Source organism: Nycticebus coucang, chromosome 6 (assembly GCF_027406575.1).
Source record: "Nycticebus coucang isolate mNycCou1 chromosome 6, mNycCou1.pri, whole genome shotgun sequence".
In the NCBI taxonomy this organism is placed as follows: domain Eukaryota; kingdom Metazoa; phylum Chordata; class Mammalia; order Primates; family Lorisidae; genus Nycticebus; species Nycticebus coucang.
In genome coordinates this window covers 49545688-49567872 of record NC_069785.1, presented here as the reverse complement: position 1 = coordinate 49567872, position 22185 = coordinate 49545688, and the positions used below count along the sequence as shown (strand labels likewise).

At 41.9% G+C, this 22185-nt stretch overlaps 1 pseudogene; it reads right to left on the bottom strand.

Annotated features, from left to right (window-relative positions):
• Positions 1-792: 792 nt before the first annotated feature.
• On the bottom strand, positions 793-1060 carry LOC128588495 (ubiquitin-conjugating enzyme E2 variant 1-like; annotated as a pseudogene).
• Between the last annotated feature and the right edge of the window lie 21125 nt (positions 1061-22185).

Sequence of the window (22185 nt, the reverse complement as noted above, 5' to 3'; positions counted from 1 at the left end):
GGTCAGAGACTTTCCAACCTTACCTGATGGCTTTTGGCCAAAGCAAGGAAGTGTTATGGAAAGTGTTAGGTGGTAACAGTGTAAAGAGAGACTTGAGGAGGAGGGGGGAGAAATCAGCACCCCTCGAGAAAGGTGAGGGAGAGAAGATATAGCGAAAGCCCCAAATTCCTCACCAGAGGCCAATCTCAGAGTTGAGCAGAGGGGTTACAATCTATCCTTTGGCCAAAGGCAGGAGTGGAAGAGAGTGGGAAGGGGAGATCGTTTAAGACGTAAAGAATCAGGGGTGCAGGCAAAGCACCCCATATACAAGCAGTAGTCCCACAGGCTGTGACCTGTGTCACTCTACTCTAATAAGCCCCCAAGCTACACAGCTGTTAGGAGAAGAGGAGGAGACGGGGCAGGGGAAACAAAAGAAGGCAAAGACCCCAGGCCATCTAATCAGCAGCAAGGTGATTGTGTGATGCCTCTTTTTCACAGTTGAGTTAGATGGGCCCCACCAGTTATGATGGGAATCAATTTAAATATATTTTCTTGATCCCAGAAGTTCAGCTACATGGACAGTGGTTACACTTGATGGGATGATTTGTTACAGTGCAACTTATATTTCAAATGGACAAAAAAATTAGCCATCACTTATAGTATCTTAAGATAAACGACCTTTGAATGAGAGCTTCCTTTCCAGTACTTTGAGGTCTATAAGATGTATCTAGAAAATTTGCTATTGTGGAAAAGGAAGACTACTTCAATCCAATGGTGGTGGGGGAAGGGAAGGGTCCATGGTTTTCCTTTTGATTAATTGTCGTAACAGTGTCCTTCAGGTGGCTGAGGGAGTTTCATATTTTCTTTAGATATCATTAGGCACCGAAGCTCTTGCAGGGCAACTTTGATGCTATATGAATTCTGCCATATTGCTAGCACTGATATGGCTTTTGGGTCCACCACTCCATTAGAACTATTAACCCTATTCACATTAATTTTTGTTACAAGGCTTACAATGGGGCAGTGCTTCTGGTTATTTAGGTCCATATTCTATTTTAAGGCTGTATAAGCAGTTTTCACAAATTGTTCAAGCCTGAGGTGGCTGCCTTCTTGCCAGTCTTCAGATTTTTGAGGTGTTTTATGAGAGTAAATGCTAATAAACTGTGGCATTAACTAGAGGAACATTGGTGCAGACTTTCTTCTGGTCATCAGCAACTTGCTTTAGGCCACATTATCTGTGCCATAGTGACCATAATGTCGTCTTAGTTATCTATTTTTGCACAACAAATTACCATCAGACTTAATGACTTAAAACAACAAATGTATTACCTCATAGTTTCTGTGGATCAGGAATTCAGGAGTGGCATAATTGATAACCTAGCTCAGGTGAGGCTGTAGTCAGGATGCTGAGAAGGGCTGCTGGTGTTGGAGGATCTGATTCCAAGATGGCGTACCCTCGGGACTGTTGCTAAGAGGCTGCAGTTCCTTATGGAGTGCACCTGTCCATAGGCTGCCCGTGAGTCCTCATGACATGGCAGCTAGTTTCCCCCAGAATGAGTGCTCCAACTGACAGAGTAAAAGAGAGCAGGCAGAAAGCCACAAGAATTTTTATGACACAGTCTTGAAAGTCATACACTATCACATAAGCTTAAATATATTTCTTACAAAAACATCACTAAGTCCCTCACACATTTGAGGGAAGGAGAATTCATCCCCATCTCTTAAAGAGAAGAATATCGATTTGTGGGTGTATCTTAAAATCATCCCATGGGTTGAATGTAATTTCTCACGTGTACAGTTGACTATAGGATATTGATCATGCACTGAAGAAAAAAGAAGAAAAGATAGAAAGAAAAAGCAAAGTACGACTTTATTCAGGCCACATTTTATCCTGCCTCCTAACTTCTGTCCCATGTCTCATTTCTATGCTTCATTCCATTCTATGACACGGCTCTTGGCTTTAACTAACTTTTCCCTGACTCCAATTGTTGTTCCATCATCAGTAAATCTCAACAATATTCTCACCCTATTAGAAAACCTAATTAGAAAAAAATTACAAGGTAGAGAAGGTCAGCTATTCCTGAAGCCTGGAATCCTATGAAAGCTAAAATCTATGAACTCAGAGTCCAAAGTGTAGTGGCTATGGAAAGTGGAGAGAAATTCCCCACAGCTGCGAGTCTCCTTTATCGGATGAGTCCTGGATCCTGGGAGGTGTTGCTAAGGGCTCCCACGGGGTACCCTTGGCTCCTGCCAATGACAAGCAGGTAACTCACCAACATGGTACCAACACTGCTGATTTCTCACTCATCACTCCTCTGCAGCTCCTCTGGGCTTGCCCAGCCAGGGCTTGCAGCCTCTGTTCGGCAGTAATCATGGTACTAAATCATCCTCTGCCCATTATTATCCAGAGTCTGTCCATGGACAGCTTCAAATCCCACCAGGAAGTCTGTCTCATCAGCCTTTCCCTCCACTTCCTTTCATGCTTACAACAGGCAAGAAAAGTGGCTTCAGGGATTACCAGTTCACGGGGCGCAGTTGGTCCTAATGGTCTTAGCACTCGGCTACCTACTTCTCCTCCCTCAAGGGAACACTGGTTAGTGTATCTGAGCCAGAGAGTCTGGCTGAACCATCCTATTACTGTTTTATATAAAGCACTTACAGTATTCCTAGAGGGGAGAGGCGTCTCCAAGGGGAGCTTGTCTCATTAAACTGCTGCTTGCTTTCCAAGCAGCCAGAGAGATCTGAGCAGAGAGGCGAGACCTTTGGGGGGTTGGGTGATGCTAATTCACTAACCTCTGGGCACATGGACAGCGTAAGGGTGGATAACCTCAGAGGAGAAAATTGGAAATAAGCATTTCTCCTTTGCCCCATTTAATGGAGCTGAAGAAGAAATAAAGACATTTTTTGTAGACTTACAGACTTACAAAAATGTACTCAGTATTGAAGCGTCTCAGTTCCAAGGCCTAAAATCTCTTCATGATTTTCTCTTTCTTTTCTTTCCTTCCTTTCTTCTTTCCTTCCTTCCTTCCTGCCTGCCTGTCTGCCTTGAAAATTCACCTCTTTTCTACAGGACTCTCTACTTAGCCCTAGACAATTTTTTTTAATGGCTTCTGAATACATGGTCTTTTAAAAGCCTGGAAAGGAAAGAGCAGCCATTTCTTTAAAAGGCTTCTGGCCACAATGTCTTGCAATTCTGATTTATAGGAACCATCCAAAGAAACTCTCTGAAAGTGGCCTCCCCCCCACCATACCCCCCAAAGAAAACACCACAGAAAACAAGCCAACTCCAGGTAGACAGGTTGCTCTCTGCAGAGAACATGGGGAATGCATGTGCAAAGGCTTCCAGAGCAGTCTGATAAGCCTGGATATAATGTACTTCGGATGCCAGATCATTAGAAAGTTCATTCTACTGCCACATTTCAGTCTGCAGAACAAGACGAAGCCAGCCTTTGGCACAGTGGAGGACATGTGGGTGATGATTTCTGAGTACCATCCTGCATCAGAATGGGGCTGCCAAGTTGCTATTTTTCCTCCATCCACACTCCTTAGCACAAATTGCTCCCTTCCTAGAGGGGTTTTAAGTAAACATTTACATACTAACATGAGGTGGCCAGGGGCAAGGAGTGGCAGTGGTGACAGTATGTTGTACACTTGTGGGAGCCCCCTTTCAAGGTCAGAGAACACCTGAATATCTGTAGTGACCTCTGACCAGGCAAGGTGCACCTGGAACAAACTCCTTTACTGACCTTCCTTGTCCAGGACATAATTTTTTCCTTTGATGACAGTGCATGTGTATAGCCTCGGTTGTTAGAGCTAAAAGCAAATAATATGATAGTCTTTCTTTAGGATCTTTGGTAGAACTATTTTTCCCCATCCCCTTTGAAATAAGGTGTGGGCTTCTGATCATTGGACTTGCTTTGCTCACTAAAATATGGGTGGAAATAATTACCTCTTCATTGTTGAAACTTTAAGATTTACTACATAATTCACACTTCCTTTACCTGCCGAGGTGACTGGCAATGGTCCAGGGGATGGCTGCTGCCAAAAGGAGGATGACTTGGAATACAGTCCCCTGCCAGCCCTTGGTGGACATGTACCAAGAGTGAGGAATAAGCTCTTCCTGTTACAAGCCAGTAAGTTAATTGGCTTGTCTGTTACCGCAGCATAGCTTGTTCTGTTTTTTTTTTTTTTCTGATTTTCAGTTTCCTTTGAGAAGATGAGGACTTCTAGATGCCAATAGAAGTTCACTTAATGGGAATAATCTATGTTTATGGGAACATCTCTGCACATGAGGGTTTGAAAAAGTCTCACGTCTGGTACAGGGGACCATATATTGTCTAGGCTGCAAGAAAGAACCATGTTTCATAAAAATTTACCTTTTCATGACTATTCCATGGAAGGATAGAGAATTAACCACTGTTTTGCTATTTCTTTGTTTAAACTTATAGCTAAAGTAATCTGTCTGTTTCTGTATATATACAATATACAATACCATATATATGCAACTCTTCCTCCTTATCTGAATATCTTTTACCCCTTGAATAGGATTGGGTAGAAGATTATGAACTAGTCATGTGTCAGCAGTAATGAAATCTGGCAGCATTCTGGTCTAGGCATAATTCTTTTATTAATGAACAATTATATCTGCCATCTGCAGAAACTTTGGAATAGATCAGCTTTAGGACCAATAAGAATAAAAAAAGGGTGATAGACAGTGGCTTATCACAATTTTATTCTCATCCAATGGGCAGTTGGAACCATTGTTTCTGAAGAGTATGTATAGTAAGGTTCAGTACACATGACCTAAAATTATGATTACTTTAAAAATAGAAAAAAAAAACCACTCTTAGATATGTATGTAATTTTCAGCCTGGATTTCTGTAACTTGCTCATGCTTCTCTGGGGGATATAATTCCAGGGCATAGAGGGTAAGCCAAGGGAAGTAGGCAGAGTAAGTCTAAGCCAGCAACAACTCCAAAACAAAACACGACTGGAGGTGGCATGAGAAAGCACTGCACCTCAGAACAAGCTATCAGGAGGAGGACGGGGGCACAGTGTTCCTGGTGGCTTTCTTCTGCTTCTTGCCTCTAACTGGTGAGGGTCTCACTGAGTGTTAATTTCACCCTCCTCCTTGCTGCTCCCCACCTGTGTTACTCACCCCTTCTGGGAGACAACTAAGCCCCAGCCCCACACCGTGGTCTTTCACACACTCCCCCAAATGAGGACTCGAGCTTCCTTGGATTCAATGATGTTTGCACAGGGTCTCTGAGCTACTGCCAGTGGTGACATGAAGTGGGCTGCCAACACCTGGGCTCCCTGCTGAGCGACATCCAAGACCTGGGCCGTGCAGGGGAGAGTGATCTGGGAAGGCACGTGATCTCTGGTGGAGGCACCTTCCAACACAGGTATTTGGGGTTGAATCTCAGGAGGTGTGATTTGAAGTTGGACAATGATGTTCAAGAATGCATCCTAGAAAAACTGCCACATACCTTGCTTGCTGAATATCTCTATGGTCACCAGATGGCCAAGGGGAGTACTTGACCCTAGCAACACTCAGCAATGACGTATGTGGCACTTTTTCTAGGATGAGTTCATGAACTTCATTGTCTGACCTTGTATTTTTATGTGGCAGCAATGATCACTATCCTTGAAATTTTACTATATGTCAGCGATTAAGTGCTTATAATTATAGAGGGACATCCATCTGTTTTGGAGGACTGCAGGGCTTCTCAGAAGAAAGAAACGTGAATAAGACTTAAATTTTAAGATAAAGAGATTCTGTCTGCCTTTTGCAATGACATAGATAGAACTGGAAAACGTTCAGACAAGTGAAATAAGTCAAGCACCGAAAGACAAATCTCACACGTTCTCACTCATATGGGGTACCTAATATTAAAACAATTTATCTTGTGGAGACAGAGAGTAGAATGACGGCTACCAGAGGTTGGGGAGGCTGGTGGGGGAGGGGGAGAGGTTGGGAATGATTGATGGGTACAAACACATGGTTAGAGAGAATGAACAATATTTGATAACACAATGAAGTGACTATAATCAGCAAAAAGTTAGGGTATATTTAAAATAAATAAAATGGTGGAATTGAAAGTTAGAGTATACTTAAAATAAATAAAATGGTGGAATTGAATGTTCCTAAGACAAAGAAATGATAAAGTCCTGAGGCATTGGCTACCCCAATCACCCTGATTTGATTCATACACATTGTATGCCTGTATCAAAACCTCATATATGCCCTATAAATACATATGCCCATTATGTACCCATAATATTAAAAATAAAATATTTTTAAAAAGAAGACTAAGAGATTACAGACTGTCAAAACTGATACACCTGGAATATTCACATTGTTGGAAATCATGAGGCCCATTTTTAACTCAGTGGACACTTGGAAAGGGTGACATCTGAATCAATTCTTAAAAGAGAGTTATCAGCGAGTCCTTTGCAGCAACCTTTCAAAGACAAAGGCCTGGGTATCACACTCCTCACATTGCAACCACGTAGGGCTTGTCAGCATACATGCACATGCACACTCAAACACACAAAAGCAAGGTATCAGGTTACTGGTCACTGAAATAGTTGGAATAGTTGTCTATGCCTATTTAGTCCCAGAAATCATCCAAATATCCAAACTGAGGGTATTATGTATACTAGCGGATCTGACTTACAGGAGGCCTTTCCAAGCTGCAAGCTGACCTGGGAGGACAGGACTGCGTGGGCCAGTGCGTTTGGAGATGCTCCATGCAACGCTTTCTCTTGGAACAGTTCATCAGCTCAGGGCTCCAAGATGTCTCATTATGAAGAAGTCTGCTTAGCAAGCATTTTCAAAATTTATTTCATGGGAGATTCCTCCTTTTCTATAAAAATCATCCACCTTTCTTAGAAAACTTCCTATCCACAATCTTTAGACAACACCAAGCTAAACTCTAGACTATTTTGAAAGGCAGTGTGATATGGTGAGAATTCAGGCTGGTGAGAGCCTGGCACCATGCTCTGGGCCTGCTTTTAACTTTAACTCTCTGTCATTTAAAAATTAAGCCACAGAATCAGGCCCTACCTCAGTTTCTTCATTCTAAATGGAACTGATAATATGCTACAAGGCTGCCAAAAGGACCAGTCGAAGGGATGGAGGTGAATGCACTTTGAAAACTTATAAGAAAAGGAAGAACAAATGATCTCTATTCTTTAAATGCACGGCATGGACTACGATGGATTCAATGAGCACTCTCCTTTGTACAAACGATTCCGGCTCTCATCGGAGCAGGTTTTGTCTTTTCAGCAGCCTCTGACATAGTTTCATGAATGCAGACAGCCAAGAGGAGCAGATGTTGAGCGGCTGCCAGAGGAAAATGAGGAAGACTTGCTGCCAGTTTCCCACCAAAAAGTAAGCGCTGACACCATTTTATTCAAAACCAGTCTTTTGAATGCACTGTGTGCTGAATAAATATCACCAAAATATGTGTGTGGCTTTTCTGCTTTGGAGATAGAAAATGAAGAAATGAGCTCAGGGTCCATTCCATCCACACACCACTTCCTGCGATCATGCAGCTCTTCCTGTATATTCCTTCTGGGTAAAATGAAAAGAGGAATAGAAATGCTAAAGTTGTAGAAAGGCAGAACAGAAGGGACCTTGAGGACTCATCTCTATCCTCTCTCTACTTGACAGACTGTGACCCAACAGCTACACCAGCTGATTCTTGGTCTAGAAGACCACTGGGTGTAGAGATGAGCACAGTTCCAACTCACTGCCATTCCACTGCTCCCTCTTCTATTCCACATTACCTCATGTCCTCCTTCCCAATGGTCTCAAAATGCCTACTAGAGACTCACTAGCCCTATAAATATAAATCAACCACAGAGGTAGCTGTGCCACAAACCAATCTGCCTACCTGCTCAAATGGCTTTTCTGGAAGAGGGTATATGGAATGGCAGACGAGATGAGCTGAATTAGGTTGTGTTCCTTAGACACAGAGCCTGACACGGAATAGGGCAGGGGAGGAGCCTAGCTAGGATGCAGACTTGGGAAGGTCTAGCGTTGATCTCATCCATTGGAGGACAGTTCTGAAGCCCTTGCCACACAGAATAGCCCACACAGTAAGCAAGGGAGTTGGCTTCTATTTCCCATGTCCACTAGGCATTGGTTGTGGTCCTCCAGAAAGGGTGCTTACCTTCCTGGCAAGATGGTGCCTGTCCCCTGAAAGCAGTTATCTGGAGAAGGCAGCTGTGAGTCATTACCTACTACCCACCACCATAGGTGAGCTCATGGTGCCGATGGGTTAAAGGGATCTGGTCCCATCACCCACACAATCTATTACAGGAGCAGAGGGAAACGTTTAGCAGTGGGGAGAAGAAAAAAGTTAAGCCTCTCTTAACATTCCTTTGGAAATGGGCACTTGCTTGGACCCATCAGGGCTGGGAACAGGCTACCAAGTGAAGCTATCAGAAGAATGTGTTTGCATTTATCTCTTTTTGTGGTCATGGTCAGAGGGCTATGTCCCTCTCAGATTCATATTTCCTTTAGGGTTTTCCCTGCATTTCAGTTACACAATAAGCCAAGACAACCAGGGGAAGGGCAGATGTGATGTTATGTCCTGATGATACAGTAACCGTCCCTGGCCCCAGAAAAGTGCTGTCCGGAGAAGTCATCCGGGACCTTCCCTTTCTGCACAGAGGGAGGCTGACCATGGCCAGAATTCCTGAAGTAAACATGGTGTATGATACTTCTACATTGTTGAAGTGGAAAGTATTTCTCTCATCACCCTTCTCAGTTCTCCGTGGTATGTAAACTTGTGTTTCAGGCCAAATGAGTCAGTAAAGATGGGAATGTTAATTTATTTGCACAAATATGTGTCAACACTCCTCTAAAAACCAAACCCACTCTTCTTATCATACTATGATGAAAATATTAATTCTTCACTTTGGAGATACTGGGCCATGACGCCCAAGCTGTTGTCTTGCACTTCATAGTTGGAAAAGGCCTTGTCTAGCTTTCTCCTATTAATGATATTAAATCATTTCCAGAGAAATGGAAATGTTTTGGCCAGGAGCACAGAGCTAATTAATGGCAGAAACTATAAGCATCGTTCTTTTTAAAAAAAATAAAAATAAGCCAGGGGAGGTAGAATGGACTCTAGAGGAGAAATGGTGTGTGAGTTCTGGGTTGGAAATCAAGCTGTGAATGAAGAGGGAAGAGAGAGGGAAGGGACGAAGAGGATTAAGCTCCCAAAGTAGGCTTGACCTGTGGCCAGGGATTTGAAGAGCAAACATTAGGGTCTCTTAACTACCTAGATCTTTTTCTGATCATATCTAGTGCCCTTTTCAGCCAGAATGCTTAAAATTTACTGTTTAGGATTTATTCCTTTGGGTACTGAAGATGTCTTTGCTGTAAGTATGCCCTATTAAAATGTAATGCCTCTGGGTAAGATAAATAAGTATGTATAATCCATCAGGTACTACCTTCAAGAAATTTGTTGATGGATAAATGACAGTTAGCTGAAAACCAGGTCTGCAAGGAAGGAAAACAGATGAGGCGCCTGCGGGGCAGGGAGTTGGGTGCCCGGAAGGGAAGGTGCTGAGAAGGGCGGTTTCCACACTGTGCTCAGGCCTGGCTCTGCCCGAGGATGGTATGTACGGGCCAGATATGAGGGCAAAAAAAAAAAAAGCAGAAAGAGGGAAGGAGGGAGGGGGGTGGGGCCTTGGTGTGTGTCACACTTTATGGGGTCAAGACATGATTGCAAGAGGGACTTTACCTAACAATTGCAATCAGTATAACCTGGCTTATTGTACCCTCAATGAATCCCCAACCATAAAAAAAAAAAAAAAAAAAAAAAAAAAGGAGAAAACTAAAAAAAATCAAAAAAAAAACTTTACCTGACTCAGAGGCTTCTGTAAAGTGGCCAGCTCTCCCCCACCCCTGTTCTGAAGGACACGTGTAGATGGGTGAGTGTCCTCAGCCAGGGGCCTCAGGAGTTGGCAGTGCATCTTTGTCCTCCTTCTGGGAGTGCTGGCTCATGCGAGACTAGTCATTTCTGCTTATGCAAAAACTTGATGAACGTGATTCCAGTCTGGGATATTCTTACACCCTGATGGGGATCTGCTTCTGCACACTGCAAGTTCCTATATACCAAGGCAGGTCTGACACTAAACTTGTTTTAGTCATGGCCACCATATGCCTTGCATTTATCTCCACATTTGGAGGATACTGTCTGCCCTTTCTATTATAACCAAAATTTTCAAATAGCTACTAAGTGACAGAGAAAACTCTAACCCCATTGCTGTTATTGAACCAGGAATACTATCTGCCCAGGGCAGCCAGCCTCCAGGAGGTCCCAGTAGTCATGGACTTGTTAGTGTTTCCTACCACACAGAGCAGGGCTGGCTTGACTAGCCGGGATGCAGCAGAAAGAGTGCCTGTTCTGAAGTAAGGTCTCAAAGGACAGTGTGGCTTCTGGCTGGTGTTCTGGGATCACTGGGACTAGGGAATGGCAGATGTCGCATCTTGAGGACTTGAACAGCCCATGGAAAAGGCCAACATAGCGAAGGCCTAAGGCTTCTTGCCAACTGCCCTATCAGTGAGTCATCTTGGAAGTTGATCCTCTGACTCTGTCAAGACTTCAAATGACTGCACTCCCAGGAGATATTTTAACTGCAATCTCAGGAGAGACCCCCAAAACTATGAATAATAAAGTTTCATTGTTTTAAGCCTCTAAGTTTTGGGGTACACAGATACCAGTACAATAGAATTTGGGATAAAATGTGAGGGATCACTGAAAACTAATACATATTACTTTAGGAAGAATAAGAATTTCTGAAAATATGTCACAATCCTAAAAGATGTATCCAATGATCTACAAGCCAGAATGGGCCACCTAAATAATGTGTGTGGGGAGGGGGGCATATTTAATTCCTCATTAAAATGATAAGTAGATATAAAGGAAAAAACTGCTCAGACCTGCCAGAGGGTCTGGTATGGAAGATAGGCTGTTGGCAATATGCCCAATGAAGGAAGGAGGGAAACAGTAACCACACTGAGGGTCCTAGAGACTTTGGTGACATTACTGTGAATTTCACTGACTTTTTGCTTTCTCAGAAGGTAGGAATGCTAAATTATTAAGAGATGATTTGCCCCTGGAGAGGTGTAGCAAATTTAGTGAGAGAATGGTCAGGAAAGCACATCCCAACTAAAATCATGAACTCGGCCAATTTGCTCCTCCTGCCCCACAGGTAATTGTCCAGCTGGCCTCAATAAAGAGAGCTTCATTCAAAGATTAACATTAGCAAAAAGAACCAGTGTAGAACTTATGCAATGATTTTTATGGTGGGAAAGCTGGGAGGGAGTATCAGCAAAGGCATACAGTCAACATTTGCTTTCTTCTAATTTAGTAATAGTACCCACTTTCCTTTTGGGGAACTACCCCACTCTCATGTGCTGCTGATATGATTACCACTGTTTCTCTCCTACTGTTCCTGCCAGACATATGTGATCCAGATCTAGCCACTAACTCATCATCTAGCCAGACCGACACCTTCTGGGATGGGCATGTGAAGGAACCTGGGCCAAATGGAGTCCTCTCTACAACTTCCCAATCAGCACTCCGGGTCACTAAGCAGTGGAATATGAGGGCGGCCGTCATGGCAGCCACCTGCAGAGAGTTTAAGCAGTCAGTGGAGATCCCAGATGCTCCTACAGCTATATCACCTTTGGACTTTTCAGTGATAGGAACAAATACATTTGCCTTTATGCAAGGTTAGTTTGAGTTCTATCTATCGTTGTTATCAAGTCTGTACAAATTCATTATCACAGAAAACAGAACAGTTCACAAAATAGTATCCTAGAGTCTTAGAAAAATGAAAGATGACATAGACTTTCTGGGGGGCAAAAGCTCAAAAAGAAAATAAATAAGGAAGATCAAAGAAAAGACTATAAAACAGCTGAAAAGTTAAAATCTAAGCTGGCAGAGCATAGAAAAAGAAATGGAAGAGAAAATAGACCTATTTCAAAGAAGAGTGACAAGAAATAGATAAAAATTGGATATAAGCATTGTCACAGACATGGATAATAGGCCTGGGGAAATCATCTTAGAATAATAATTTTAAAATTTCAATTTTAGTGTTTAATTTTAAAAATGTGATAGCAATATAATGATAAATATAGAAGGTAGACAAAGACCAATTATACACATAATATATATGATTTATCATATATGTTATGTATGTATACTATATCTAGCTAATGTTTATATTGTACTTCTTGTATATTAGACATCTTATAAAGCTGTATTAAGTCATTTACTCTTTAGTAAAGCCCTATTAAATTAGGCCCCCGTTTTATAGGTGAGGAAAACAAAGCACAAAGAGGTTTAGTAACTTCACCCATGATCACTTAGAGCAGTGGTTCTCAACTTATGGGTCGCGATCCCTTTGGGGGTCGAATGATCCTTTCACAGGGGCCGCCTAAATACATCCTGCATATCAAATATTTACATTACGATTCATAACAGTAGCAAAATTACATTTATGAAGTAGCAACGAAAATAATTTTATGGTTGGGGGGTCACCACAACATGAGGAATTGTATTAAAGGGTCGCGGCATTAGGAAGGCTGAGAACCATTGACTTGGAGGCAAGTAGTTAAGAGCTGAGATTTGAAACATGTCGCCTGGCTGGGGTCCCTGTTCTAAACTGCTGTGCTAGACCGCTTCTAACATGTGATACAGAGTAAATGGAGTCATAAAATACTTAAAGGCATAATAAGAGAAAAACTGATGGAAATATTAGCAGTAATGGTAAGATATTACATGGCATTGACTGCCTGCTGGGCAGTGCAAAATAGCACATTATTTTGATAAAAAAGAACCTACATCAAGGTAGCTCATGGTATCTTAGCAAATCCTAGCTAAGTATAGGAAAAAAAATCTGAGTGGCCTCAAACTTCACCATGACAACTCCAGTGATAAACTGTAATTGTCTACCCAGGTGAAAATCCATGTGAAAAATAATCTTGACATTTTTATTTTTAAGTCTAATTTACACTGTGGGTTTAAGCATATTCATATATATTAATATATTATATGAAAATTACATTTTATTTTAAGTCCTTTGCTTCATTACTGTCTGTAGAAAATAAATTACGTTAAAATGTCAATTATAAAAACATAATATGTGATCTCACTAAAATACAAGAAAATACATAATACTTAGTTATGTATGTCTTTATTTTTATTTATTTTTTAATTTTTTTTTTTTTTTTTTTTTTTTTGCAGTTTATGGCCAGGGCTGGGTTTCAACCTGCCACCTCCGCCATATGGGGCCCGGTGCCCTACTTCTTTGAGCCACGGGCGCCACCCCATATGTCTTTATTTTATTACTTATTTAAACATCAAAACATATCAGTAGGAATAAAGATAATTATACTCATTTTTCTATAACATTTCCCAACTTTTAACTACATAAAAAACTATCCTTTAATGCGTGTTTTTTAATTTTGCTAGTTTGAAGGTATACTTGTCAAGGTAGGAGGATAAAGTATATTTTCTTTAAAAGTTAACATTTGCAATATTTAAATATTTAGACATACAGTGAGTTTTCATTTTACTGTTGCTCCAGACTTGAAAAATCTGAGAGCTGGACTGAAGTCAAAATATGTAGTTTTCCTTTTTGAAATTATTTCTCAGTCTCTTAATGTTAACATATAATCTTTTCTTTCAAATTATAGGTATATTTTGGAAACTTGGAAAAATTTTATCTGAAGATCAGTATGTTCATTTTACCTTATTTGTTTACATCCTGTTAACCTTTAGGTAAATTAAACTTAACATATTTTAATAATGTCTTGCATAGTACCTTAATTTTTATGACATTTGCTTCTCAATCTCTTTTCTTCTATCTGTGTTTGGATATCCAGAATTATGTTCCCCAAAGCTTCCTAAAGCCCCCCTGAAAGGCTATTTCCAGCTGGAGTACCTTCACCTGATTGCTTTGTTACTTTGCTTTTTTGACTCTTCATTGCTTGAATTTTTTTCCATCAGCAGCTATCATTTTTACAAAAACACCAGAGTGAACGTATATATGTGTGTTTAGAGAAAACAAAGAAAATCATATTAGCTTCCCTTACTGAGAACTAGTAATTATTCAGCAGGTTGTTTAATCAGGGTTCTCTGGACTGGTGATATCAGCCAATGTCATCCGGAGCAGCTTCTACTTGAAGTGATTTGCATCATCCCTCTGAATTTGCAATAGCACCATATGCTGCCCCAACTGAATCTTTGCACAGTATGAAATAATTCCTTTTGACAGGATAACCACTATTACAGCAGGTAGGCCAAACTGGAGGAAGATGGTAATCAAATTAAAGAAACAGTAAGCAGCCAATTACGTGTACCCACCACCAAATGCTGGCACGAATCTGTTCGGGATGTCTGTAGAGCATTTGTCTGGGAACAGCTTGAGGGCCACTTAGACTATTACCCCAGTATGAACCAGGGGCCTCCTGAATGAATTTATTCTTAGACTGTTTAGGCTGTAGAGCTGGTGTGAAGTGCTAATTTTTGCCATACTTTGTTGTTGTTTTTTTGTTGTTGTTGTTGTTTATTAAATCATAGCTGTGTACAATAATGTGATCATGGGGCACCATGGGAAACCATACACTAGTTTCATAGACCGTTTGACACATTTTCATCACACTGGTTAACATAGCCTTCCTGGCATTTTCTTAGTTATTGTGCTAAGACATTTACATTCCACATTTACTAAGTTTCACATGTACCCTTGTAAAGATGCACCGCCATACTTTGAAACATGAACGTTTCAGTCCATGCCTCCAAGCCGGAAGGCAGAGGCTTAGGGCTAAGAATGCGACTACAATTAGGTTTTGCTGTTTAGCCTGATGGCCTCGTGCATTAGTTTAACAGCCATGCTTTTTAATTTTCGTGTCAAACGTTAATGTTTAATTATCTGACAGAAAAGTACCATTCCATAGTCTGGAAATGTGGTACTCAGATGATCCTCCAGCCCTCCGACCCGCCAGCCTGCCCACCTGCCACCTCCCCTCCATCTCACTTCTTTGTCATCAATAAGCCATTTTAGTAAGTTGCAGAGCAAAGATGTGATTTTGCAGGACATCTCATAGAGTTCTACTGCAGCTGAGCTGGCTGTAAGACTCCAGTAATCCTTTTACATTCAGAAACCTTACCCTTTCCTTGATCACCATTAAGCATCTGACTCCTAGGCACCCCAGAAAATGCTACCTTTTTCTTCCCCCAAATGTGTGATCCCAAGCAGAGTTGAGACTCAAGCCAAGCTGAAATATCTGAGATGAAAATTCACTCTGGAAATGATGGTGTGCAAGAGGATGACCAACATTCTATTGGACAGCTCCTCTGGGAGGGAGCAAAGCTTCTGTTCTCCAGGAGGCTGAGTGGGTCTGAGGGGTGTCACTGAATCAGGAATGCTTATTAATGTCTCCTCTAGAAGTTAGAAGAAAAAAAATCAAAGTGTAATTGTGGGGTCTGATGGCTTTTTTTATAACTTGGATCCTTAGGAACAGTCAATTAAAGTTTACCTGCTGGACCATTTTGCAAAACAAATCAATACCTCATTTATTAAAAATTAAGAACCATAAGCTTCTAATGTATGAGTGAAAAAGCAGGGGAGTAGTGTAAGAACAAAGGCTTGGGGGATTAGGGGAAGAAAAACACAATGTACATTTCTGATTTTAAATATGCTACAAAGTTCGGGTGTTGTCACACTGCACGGCGCTACATTAGCATAATCAAGTTTGCTTACTTTTAGTTTATGAGCTGTAGACAGCAGTTAGGCCTGATTTGTATTCTGTTTCTTCTAAATCATGGGCTCCAGCTCTAAAAGCAGGAGAATTGTAGGAAGTCACTCACAGAGGCTGGAGAGAGTAAGCAGGCCACTGGTTTTCTTTGAAATGGAATTGAAAATAGAAAATGCAGTGGAGTAGAGATTTTTCTTGCACAACTTCCCATTCGTGAATTTTGGGTGGGTTACTCCACCTAAGAAGCCTCCCTAGAAGACCTTCTTGTTCTTCTTTTCCATACCATAACTTTAAGAATAACAATCCATTGAAATTCACAAATGCTCCTGCCTGCCTATGCATAGCCAGATCACTGTTCATCACATCAATATCTTCAGCCACAGGTTCTCAAACTTGTCAGTGCATTTGAATCACCCAGAGAGTTTAAAAAAAAACTCTAATGCCTTTATCCCATTCCCAGATATTCTGATGTAATTGGTATGGGTTCAGCCTGGGCATTGGAAATTTTAAACTACCCCTGTGATTCTTGTGTCCAGCCAAGTTTAAGAACCATTTCTCTAAGCCATTGGTTCTTGGACCAGTAGCACTTGGCATCACCTAGGACTTTGTTAGAAAGGCAGACCCTCTGGTACCATATCAGACAGACTGAATCAGAAACTCTGGGGGTGAGCCTAGCAATCTGTGTTTTCATAAACCATCCAGGTAATTTTGATGTGTGCTGAAGTCTGAGAGAAATTGCCTTAGGTAAAATTTTTAGGAATCCACCAACAGTGTATTGACCCCATCGTGTAGCTACTGTTCATCCATGAAGTTGGTATCTTTTTCAGGAAGCAGCAAATATTACAGAAAGATGATGGGCTTTGGAGTTAGGCCAGACCTGGGTCTGAATCGCAGCCCCATAATTTAGGAGTTGTGTGAGCTTAGCCAAACATGCAATTTAACCTATATGAGCTCAGTCTTTCTGAAACAGTGGAAATTTTTCCTAACCCATAATGTTGTCATTAAACAGCATTAAATGGGATAATAGCATCTGAAATGGACTCACAGAGTACTTTTAATCAGATCTTAGTCCCCCCCTTCCTATACTCTACAGCAGAGTTTAACAAGCAGGTGGGAAAGCAACAGAATCTCCATGTGGGTTGGAAGTCCTCGCTTGGCCAGTCCCTAAATATTCTTTTCTGTTCTCTTTTGATAGCATCATTTAATTTCACCTCAATCAGCAGCACCCCATGGGACTTTGCCATCAGGTGAGTCCCATGAACCAGGCACAGGGCCACGCTCTGGCTATTGGGCCAATGCAAGAGAGCTCAACTGTGGCCTGATAGGCAGATGAAGGGCAAAAGTAAGGTGGGGTCACTCAAACTTGGCTGAGTCCTCTGAGGACATGTACATTTATTCTAGAAGTAGTTACCTACATAGCTCAGACAAATTGCTTGGTATTCCAATAATTTCCCATTCTGAACTGTTTTTATAATTTTAGTTTAATATTAAGGATTCGATTTTTTTTTAAGATTAATATTAGGGTACAAATTTTCATTTCATTTCTTTTTTTTTTTTTTTTGAGAGAGTCTCACTTTGTCAGCCTCGGTAGAGTGCCTTGGAGTTCTAGCTCATAGCAACCTCAAACTCTTGAGTTCAAGGGATTCTCTTATCTCAGCCTCCTGAGTAGCTGGAACCATAGGCACCTGCCACAATGCCTGGTTATTTCTAGAGACAGGAGTCTCACATTTGCTCAGGCTGGTCTGGAACCCCTGAGCTCAGGCAGCCTCTGCCTGCCAGAGTGTTAGGATTACTGGTGTGAGCCGCCAGGCCTATTTTCATTTCTAAGATAAAGTTCAAGTTGTAATTGAGCCTTCACCCAGGGGCATGCTGAAAACCCTCACATTGTGCTGCACATTAGGTGAGATCCCGCCAGTCACCCTCCTTCTTCCCCCCTCCCCCTCACTACAGAGAAATGCAAATCAAAACCACTCTGAGAGATCACCTAACCCCAGTGAGAATAGCCCACATGACCAAGTCCTGAAACTTAAGATGCCGGTGTGGATGTGGAAAGAAGGGAACACTTTTGCACTGCTGGTGGGATTGCAAACTAATACAATGAAAAGAAAGAAGTATGGAAAATTCTCAAAGAATTAAAAGTGGACCATCCATTTGATCCAGCAATCCCATTACTAGGTATCGACTCAGAAGAAAAAAAAAATCATTTTATTGCAAGGAGATTTGTACTAGAATGTTTATTGAGCTCAATTCACAATTACCAAGACTTAGTGGATTAATAAACTGGTATATGTATACCAGAGAGTACTATACTTTTCTTCCATAAGAAAAGACAGAGTCTTTACATCTTTTGTGTTTAGAAGGATTCAATTTATCACTAGTGCTTAAGGAAGAAGCATCCAGGCCCACTCCAGGACAAACATCCATGCAGTATAATACTTGACAATAGAAGAATCAACAATTAACATCTGAATAGGTCATTACTGGTTAACCTCATAATCTCTTTATTTCCATTTCAGTCTTAACTCGGTGACAGAGGAATAATTATTATTTGCATTTTATGGATGAGAAAGTTGAAGCTCAAAGGTTAAGTGACTTGTCTGGGGGTCACACAAGCAGTAACCAGGGGTGCTGTCTTTCTGGAACCTTCACAGGGGTCTTATATCCTAGTTGCCATGCTGCTATAATGATGGTAATGGTGTACCCAGTAGTAATAGCATAACAATATAGAGCATTGTGAGAGATGCTTACAGAAAGGGCAACTAGAAGACAGGCATTCTCAAATTTGTGGGCAAACACATGGTTTTAGAACAACTGTTAGTAATTTTTCTTCTCTATCCACTGCTCCCTCTACTACCATTTCCCGTTCCTCGTTGGCTGCAATATTCTTAGCCCCCAGGATAATGAGACGGATTTCATGAGAACATCTATCCATATTTGACAATTTTAAAAGCACTTGCTTTAAAACAAAGAGAGTAACCTTCACTGAACTGACCAGAAGGTGTCCTAGAGCCCTGCCTGCTGCAGGATGAGCAGCAGCAGAGTCACCAGGGGAAGGGCAGAATCTCAGGACTCACCCCAGACCTCACAACGAATGAAAGTCCTTGAACGAGACCCCGGGAGATTCGCCTGCACAATCAGCTGTTCCTGACAAGCTCCCAGGCTAGGCCAGTGCTGTTGGTCTGTGGCTTATGCTTTGGCAGCAGGGTTCTAGAACGCGTATCTTTGCTACTCCTTGTCTAGTAGGCTTGGCCTCAGGTCTCAGTTCTGTGGCAGAGCTAGTCATGCTGATTTCTATCCCATGACCCACACTGACTAGGGAAGGAAAGGTGTGAGAGCCGGAGAAGCTCTGTGAATCCTGCTGGGCACCCATCCTGCAGAGGTACCTGGGGTTTATGGCTTTAAAGGGGGGCGCCTCAAGCTTCACAGAAGAAGCTGTGATCCTGGTTCTAAGAGTCTCCCTGTAAGCACATGAGAACAGGGTAACAGCTGTGGTGACCTGTGTTCCAGAGATTTGTCATTCGGAGGGTGGCTCCAGAGCTGCAGCAGGTAAACACAGCATGTTTGTAGATGGTTACATAGGCCTTCTGCCTGCATGTCACAGGCCTCTCCATCTGGATTCTGAAATGTGCACCCCCTCTTTGTACACATGACTCATACTTCAGTCTTGCTCGTGTCCCCGTGATCTGCTAGCACTTATCTGGAGCAGCTCAGCTCTCCTCTTCAGCTCGGTCGTGTCACCTGGTTCCTGAGCTCTTGACACAGGATTCAGTGTCCTGGGTCTGAGTTCTGCTCAATTGACCTTTTGTCATCCAGATATCAATCCAGGCAGTAAGAACCCATTTATTGTTGCTTGACCATAGAAACAAAAAAGGTGATGTAGTCAGAAGCACTTGAAGCTCTTTGGCCTAAGAGTTGTTTATCCTTATTTAAACCAGAACTTTGAATCACCCCACCACACCAAAACCTGTTTCTCCCTCATGGAACTTTCCCAACTCAGTAAAAAGCATCACCAGCTGTGTAGTTGCTCCAGCTGAGATCCCAGGTAGCAGTCAGTCCTAAAATCTTCCTTCCATCACTCCCACATCTAATCTATCAACAAGGCCTGTCAGCTCTACTTCCCAATACAGTCCAGTGTGCACACTGTCACCTCCACAGCCCTGACCCACCATCTCAGGCCACAACCATCCCCGACTGGTCTCCCCACCACCAGTCTGGCACCCACACGGAAGCCAGAGTGAACTTTTCAAAAACGTTTCTCAGATTCTCATCATGACAGCTCCCATCTCCAACATTAAAACACCCAAATGTCTTTTGGAGAAAATCCAAACAGGGCATGATGAAGTTTGGCCTTTTTCTCCATCTCTGCCTCTATTTCTTCCAATTCACTCTCTCACTTTACTCCAGCCACCTAGAGTAGTCCCATCTGTGGGTTACCTCACTGCCCCTTCTCTTCATCTGGAACTCTCTTCCCCCAAAGGATCATGTCACATACTGGCATGACGGAGGGACCCCGCGTGACCCAGCATGAGGAGGGAGAGTTGATCTGAGTGGAAAAGGGGGGGGCTGAAGAAGAGGGACACACACGAGACGAGAGACAGGATAGTGTCGGGAGGACTGACACAGCTAATGGCTGCAGCCATCACCTGAACCATGGAAACAGCTTTATTTATACAAGGGTGCATAAATCTTAACACATGGGATAGAGATCAACCTTAAAGAGGAAAAACTGTGTGCTTGCTGATAACAAGGAAAGTTATGTATGGGCTACGTAACTTCTAGATGGTAGGAAGTATGTTGTTAAAGGAGAAGTGTTTGGGGGTCACTTCCTGAACATTTCCCAGGCTCTGGGGGCCCTTCCACCCACAGGCTGCCCCCTCACAGGATCACATGGCTTACTCTCTCTGTCAAGCCTGAACTCAAGGGTCCTGTCTACAGAGAGGACCCCCTTGACTACACTACCTGAAGCAAAGTTCTCATACAAAGTAAAGTTCTCTGGACTTGTTGCCATCTGAATTATCTTGCTTATCTTTCCTACATTGTTTTTTCTTATTCCTGTATGTATGTATACATATATGTATACATCACTGCTCCAATATAGGCTCCTGGGAGCAACTGCCTTATCTAGTTTATGTGTGTATACATATGTAAAAATTGAAGAAATTAGGAGCAGGAGGTAAGGGCAATGCTATCTCCATCTCTGTGTTTTATTATTACAAAAATAATATTTGTGACACCAAAGAGACTGCTAGAACAAGCTGTGCAGGTTGGAAACTGCCATATAAATGGACCCTTGCTTGGACCAGGCTTGGATCAGCCATCACTTCCAGCAGACATGGGGCCCCAGCGGATGCAATGGAGATGAACTGTGACTATCTGTTTCCACTCTTGGCATAGTAGCTCAAGGTGCATACATCAAAGAGCATGGCTTACTGACAATGAAGGACTTGGAAGTGACATGTGAAAGGAGAAAGAAATAAGGTGGGATCAATAAAATCACTGATTTGCCCAAGAAAAGAAAAAAATTCTTTTCTGGCTTCATCTTTCATCTGGGTATAGTTCACCCAAGATCAGAGCTAATGCCCAAGTGGACTGCAAATACTGTGTGGAGAGACTGATCCATGAGTGAAGTCTACATTCCTAACTTGAGAACAGAAAGGTCAGCAAACATGTCTCAACACTACGCTGTGGGCTGTCCAGCTACCAAAGGATGACAAGAAAAGTGTGCAACTACCTGGGAAATAGAGACTTTGCTGACAGTGTCTTCCCGGCCTTCTTCATGAGTTCTTTTGGTTTGCCTGCCATTCAACTTGGCATTCCCATGGGACTCTCTTTTCTTTTTGCTCATCTATATTTGTCCATATCCAAGGTTTCAAGGATGATTAACATATTGATTCCTCCATCTCCAATTAAGATTTATTTCCTGAGCTTTACACATGTATCTCCATCTGCCAGGTAGATATTTTTTTTTTTAAATTAGCCTTATTAACATAAAACTGGTCAACAATAAACTTCATATATTGGAAGGGTACCATTTGATACATTTGACATATGTGTAGAGCTGAAAACCATTACCATGATCAAGGTAATGCACATGCCCATCATCTCAAATGTTTCTTCCTGCTTTGTTATAGTTCCTTCCATCTCTCCTTCTTTCCCTATAGATTACGTATTCTCAATTTATATAAAGGAGGTAATTCAGCATTACACCCTCTGTTGTCTGGCTTCTGCCATTCAACATAATTATTTCAAAATTCATTTTATGTTGTGTGTATCAATACTTCATTCCTTTCTATTTCTTAGTACTATTACATCATGTAGGTATACCACAGTTTGTCCAGTCACCTGTTGAGGGACATTTGGTTGTGTTTTAGTTTGTGGCTATTCCAGACAAAGCTGCTGTGAAGATTTATTTGTAT